Raw genomic sequence first — 6,542 nt, forward strand, 5'->3', positions numbered from 1 at the left:
TGCATCTCCTCATCCTCCTCCCCTCCTCTCCCTCCTACCACTTCCACTCCCAGCTTTTTCTTATAATTTTACATTAAAAAATTATTTTTAAAATATTTAGTTAATTAATTTATTTGGCTGCACCAGGTCTTACTTACAGCATGCAAGATCTTTGATCTTTGTTGTGACATGTAGTATCTAGTTCCCTGACCAGGGGTTGAACCTGGGCCCCCTGCATTGGGAGCGCAGAGTCTTAGCCTTACTGGACCACCACAGAAGTCCTAATTTTACATTTTAATCTTCATTAATTACATGAACTAGTTAATTATATTTGTCTTTTAATAAATTCAGCCATGGTCTAGCTATTTCAATGTTTTATTTTATTCCTTTATTTATTTTATTGAAGTATAATTAACCTGCAACACCATGTTAGTTCCAGGTGCACAACATAGTGATTCGATGTTTGTATCCATTACAAAGTGATCACTGTAGATGATCGATACATCTAGGAAGCTTCTGTCATTATACAAATACATTACAAGATTATTGACTCTATTCCCCATGCTGTGCATTTCACCCCCATGATTTGGGTGCATATTGTAACTGGAAGTTTGTACCTCTTAGTCTTTTTCATCTGATTCTTTCCTCCCCTCAACCCCCTCTCTCTGGCAACCACCAGTTTGTTCTCTGTATTGATAAGTTTGTTCTGTTTTGTTATGTTTATTAATTTGTTTTTTTTAAGATTCCATATATAAGCAAAATCATACAGTATTTGCCTTTCTCTGTCTGCCATATTTCACTATCATAATACCCTCTAGGTCCATCCATGTTGTTGCAAAGGGCAAGATTTCATTCTTATTTATGGTTGAGTAACATTCTACTGTGTGTGTGTGTGTGTGTGTGTGTGTGTATACACACCGCATCTTCTTTATCCACTCATTTCACCTGTCGATGGGACACTTAGGCTGCTTCCATATCTTGGCTATAGTAAATAATGTTGCAGTGTACATAGGGGCACATATATCTTTCCAATATAGTATTATTGGTTTCTTTGGGAAAATACCCAGAAGTGGAATTGCTGGATCATATGGTAGTTCCATTTGTAATTTTTAGAGAAAACTCTATACTATTTTTCATAGTGGCTGCCTCAATTTACATTCCCATAAACAGCGCACAAGAGTTCTCTCCTCTTCACATCCTCCCCAACACTTGTTATTTGTTGTCTTTTTTTTTAATAAGAGCCATTCTGATAGGTGTGAGGTGATATCTCATTATAGTTTGATTTGTTATTTTTTTTGCCATCCCAGCTGAGAATTTATTGGCATAAATACAATCATATAAAAACATAAGTAATGAAAAACATAGTCATGATGTGCCCTCCATACCCCGGCGCATAAAACCCCCTTCTGTGGGCGGGAGTGAGGGGTGGGGGAGCCCCGAAACCACCTAAGAACACCGCAGCCCCTGGGCCCTTTGCAGAACCAGCCTGGCTGGGGTGGGAGAACCCAGGCACCGCCTTAGTGCATCCAGTAGTCGGTGGAGCAAGAGAGCTCACACAGCTGTAGGTCAATGGTGAAGTCCAGGTCACGGTTGTTCTTGGCATTGGGCCACATGCCAATGATGCCAAAGATCTTCTCGCCTGTCTTCGCTGTCAGGTAGTCCTCCATGTAGAACACCATCTGTTTACAGTGAGGGGATGGGGACTCAGCGCTGTGCAGAAGCCAGTCCTCTTGTGGCAGCAGGTGAACTCAGTGTTGAAGTCGGCCACCAGTGCATGCATGCAGCCATTCAGCTTCACTTGTAGGCAGAAGGGGGAAGTGAAGGTCAGGTCTTCCACCTTGACCGTGTAGATATCCACTTCCTTTATGAGGCAGGTTGGTGACCAGCTGCTTGGGGTCGACCACGTCCACCAGGGGCTCCTTGATGGCCACATCTTTGATGCAAGATGTCAAAGCTGCACATGTTCTCTTGCCAGTGGATCACATAGTCTTTGTTCGGCTGGTCCTCGATGCTCTGACATACTAGCGTGGCTCGGTCTGAGAAGATGAGGCCGTCGGGCACCAGCCACTTGTCTTGGGCGTAGACCGTGGTGTTGAGCATCAGTTCATAGGAGAGGCAGTAGCCCATCTATGGCAATGATGTCCACCTCCTCCACCTTCCCCCTGATGATAGTCACCAGATGGCTTAACTTGTTGTCTTTCACATTCTTCATCATGTAATCAGAGCTACTGAAACACTCGATCCCAGTGACCCTGCGGGCCCTGGCCTTGGAGTAAACATATAGAGGATCCTTGTGCCTGAGCCAACGTCCAGCACCATCTTGTCTTTGAAAAGGTGCTGGCCATGAAACATGGAGTTGTGGTACGTGAATTTGCAGACCTTTCAGCACTTCCTCATGGATGGTGAAGTGAGCATAGCAGTCAAAGTAGCGATCTTTGGACATCATATCCTCAGCATTGGGCTTCTCACTGCTTTCAGTCTGGCCACAGGAGACCACCTGTCCAGTCTCTCTGCTAGTCTCTCTAGCTCAGCCCACAGCTGGGAAGGGGAGGGAAGGGAAGGCAGAAGTGGGGGCAGACACAGGGAAGCACAAAAGTGGGGGGGAGTTACTCCTTCAAGAGGTAGCTGGAGACTCATCCCATTAGCCAAGGTGGCTACAAAATTCTCCAGGATGCAGTTTGAGACCTCGGCTGCCGCAATCTTCAGCCGTGCCTACTCTTCTTCTGGCTGCTGAGACCCCTCCCCCCTTTTGATTTGTTAATTTTTTTTCTTAAGAAACAATTTTTAGATTCTTTTCAGTTCTACTGCTTTCAAATTCATTAATTCAGCTTTCATCTTTATTAATTCAGCTTTCATCTTTATTATGTCTTTATTCTTTTCTTTTTACTGGCTTGGCTCTAGTCTGTTTTATTTATTTATGGCCACACCACAATGGCTTACAGGATACTCCCTGACTAGGGATTGAACCCAGGCCATGGGAGTGACAACATCACATCTTAACCATTAGGCCACCAGGGAACTCCAGCTTTCATTTCAGTTCAGTCACTCAGTCTTGTCCAACTCTTTGCGATCCCATGAACTGCAGCACGCCAGGCCTCCCTGTCCATCACCAACTCCCGGAGACCACCCAAACCCATGACCACTGTGTCGGTGATGCCATCCAGCCATCTCATCCTCCGTCATCCCCTTCTCCTCCTGCCCTCAATCTTTTCCAGCATCAGGGTCTTTTCCAATGAGTCAGCTCTTCGCATCAGGTGGCCAAAGTATTGGAGTTTCAACTTTAGCATCAGTCCTACCAATGAACACCCAGGACTGATCTCCTTTAGGATGGACTGGTTGGATCTCCTTGCTTTCCAAGGGACTTTCAAGAGTCTTCTTCAACACCACAGTTCAAAAGCATCAATCCTCGGCACTCAGCTTTCTTTATAGTCCAACTCTCACATCCATACATGACCACTGGAAAAACCATAGCCTTGACTAGATGGACCTTTGTACAAAGTAATGTCTCTGCTTTTTAATATGCTGTCTAGGTTGGTCATAACTTTCCTTCCAAGGAGTAAGCATCTTTTAATTTCATGGCTGCAGTCACCATCTGCAGTGATTTTGGAGTCCAAAAAAATAAAGTCAGCCACTGTTTCCACTGTTTCCCCAACTATTTGCCATGAAGTGATGGGACCGGATGCCATGATCTTAGTTTTCTGAATGTTGAGCTTCAAGCCAACTTTTTCACTCTCCTCTTTCACTTTCATCAAGAGGCTCTTTAGTTCTTCTTCACTTTCTGCTATAAGGGTAGTGTTATCTGCATATCTGAGGTGATTGATATTTCTCCCAGCAATCTTGATTCCACCTTGCGCCTCCTCCAGCCCAGCGTCCCTCATGATGTACTCTGCATCTAAGTTAAATAAGCAGGGTGACAATATACAGCCTTGACGTACTCCTTTTCCTATTTGGAACCAGTCTGTTGGTCCACGTCCGGTTGTAACTGTTACTTCCTGACCTGCATATAGGTTTCTCAAGAGGCAGGTCAGGTGGTCTGGTATTCCCATCTCTCAGAATTTTCCACAGTTTATTGTGATCCACACAGTCAAAGGCTTTGACATAGTCAATAAAGCAGAAATAGATGTTTTTCTGGAACTCTCTTGCTTTTTCCATGATCCAACAGATGTTGGCAATTTGATCTCTGGTTCCTCTGCCTTTTCTAAAACCAACTTGAACATCTGGAAATTCATGGTTCACGTATTGCTGAAGGCTGGCTTGGAGAATTTTGAGCATTACTTTTCTAGAGTGTAAGATGAGTGCAACTGTACAATAGTTTGAGCATTCTTTGGCATTGCCTTTCTTTGGGACTGGAATGAAAACTGACCTTTTCCAGTATGGTGGCTACTGCTGAGATTTCCAAATGTGCTGGCATATTGAGTGCAGCAGTTTCACAGCATATCTTTCAGGATTTGAAATAGCTCAGGTGGAATTCCATCACCTCCACTAGCTTTGTTTGTAATGATGCTTCCTAAGGCCCACCTGACTTCACATTCCAGGATGTCCAGCTCTAGGTGAGTGTGAGTGATCACACCTTCATGATTATCTGGGTCGTAAAGATCTTTTTTGTACAGTTCTTCTGTGTATTCTTGCCACCTCTTCTTAATATCTTTTGCTTCTGTTAGGTCCATACCATTTCTGTCCTTTATCTAGCCCATCTTTGCATGAAATGTTCCCTTGGTATCTCCAATTTTCTTGAAGAGATCTTTTGTCTTTCCCATTCTATTGTTTTCCTCTATTTCTTTGCATTGATCGCTGAGGAAGGCTTTCTTATCTCTCCTTGCTATTCTTTGGAACTCTGCATTCAAATGGGAATATCTTTCCTTTTCTCCTTTGCCTTTCACCTCTCTTCTTTTCACAGCTATTTGTAAGGCCTCCTCAGGCAGCCATTTTGCCTTTTTGCATTTCTTTTTCTTGGGGATGGTCTTGCTCCCTGTCTCCTGTACAATGTCATGAACTCCAGCTTTAGTCTGTTTTAAAGTTCTTTCCCTGAAATTTTGAGTAGAAGTATGAGTTCGATTATTTGTATTATTTTTTTCATAGATAATGAATGCATTGAAAGTTGTTAAATTTCACAATATTCAACTGCTTTAGGCCCAAGGTCCTACATGTGACACCTCTGAGGTCATAATGATGCAAATTGGTGTTATCAACATAAATATAATGATGTGGTATTCTTGATTTCAAAGTAATCTGCATCCGTAGCTTTCACTTTCTCTTTGATGCACAGTTATTTAAGAAAGAGGTTAAGATTGTTGTCATTGTTCTTGTCACTTGGTTTACTTTTGTGGGTAATTTCTGGTTTACTGTCTCATGCGCACAGAGTTTGGTCTGCTCAATTTCCACTTTGAGGAACCCTTGATATTTTCTTCCTAATATACATAGGCGGTAAAAGTTTCAGGAGCAGAAAGGACGTATGTGCTGACTTGAGTATTGTACAGAGTTTGATATGAATCTTTGATTCAGTCCTACTTCCTCGCTGGCTGCCAACCAGGGCTTGCTCTCACCTTCTATTAATAGAAGATTTTCTCACAATCACTTGGCCAAACTTCATCTTCAATTCCATATTGTATATGGAATTGTTTTCTGCTTTGAATTCCATATTGTATATGGAATTGTTTTCTGCTTTGACTCTCTCTGACTTCTTCAGCTGGCAGGAGAAAACTCTCCACTTCTAAGGGCTTCTGGGATTCAATCAGGCCCATCCAGATAACCTCCCTATTTTAAGGTCAACTGTAACATATAATGGGCTTCCCAGATGGGGCAGTGTAAAGAATCTGTCTGCCAATGCAGGAGACACAAGAGTCTTGTGTTCAATCCCTGTATCGGGAAGATCACCTGGAGGAGAACATGGCAACCCACTCCAGTATTCTTGCCTGGAAAATTCCATGGATTGAGGAGCCTGGTGGGCTACAGTCCATGGGGTCACAAAGAGTCAGATATGGCTGAGCGACTGAGCATGTGTGCAAGGTGTCAAGGGAAACACATAATGTACTGTATTTATAAGAATGACACCTCATCAAATGTGAAAGTTCCTGGAAGCAGGTAGGATATCTTTGGGGGATGAGTGTCCTGTGATCAAAAATGGCTCATACGTCTTCACTATAAAAGATACATTTTTATCAGTAACCTCTATTTTTTAAGTGCCAAAGAACATTGGTTCAAATTACATAAAACAAATCTAGCAAGAAAAGTTTAACTAGGTCTGGGTGTATTGGGCTGCCTGATTTGAGTCTGGCCTTTTAGCCAGCACCTGGTACTAGCTAACTCCAGGCAGCAATGATGGATGGTCAGCTGTTTCCAGACCTGCCTCAGAGTTTTTCAGGCCATCTGCCTGGGGTCAATGTGGTGGTCAATGTGCAGCTTTTGCAAACTAGCTACCTGAGTGTGGCTCTCAGTCCATCACTTAGGCCCTTGACCTTTCACTCATGCAAGCCAACAATCCCTTTTAAAGTTTCAAAAAGCCTGAGCTGAATTTTATGCCATTTGCAATCAAACTTACCCTAAGCAATGCTGGCTATACATTA

At 43.0% G+C, this 6,542-nt stretch overlaps 1 pseudogene; it reads right to left on the minus strand.

Moving 5' to 3' along the window:
• Positions 1–1,496: 1,496 nt before the first annotated feature.
• Positions 1,497–2,673, minus strand: LOC129538586 (protein arginine N-methyltransferase 1-like; annotated as a pseudogene).
• Between the last annotated feature and the right edge of the window lie 3,869 nt (positions 2,674–6,542).

The sequence above is a fragment of the Moschus berezovskii genome, chromosome 2 (assembly GCF_049115385.1).
Source record: "Moschus berezovskii isolate FMDL1 chromosome 2, NW_MosBer_1.0, whole genome shotgun sequence".
Classification (NCBI taxonomy): domain Eukaryota; kingdom Metazoa; phylum Chordata; class Mammalia; order Artiodactyla; family Moschidae; genus Moschus; species Moschus berezovskii.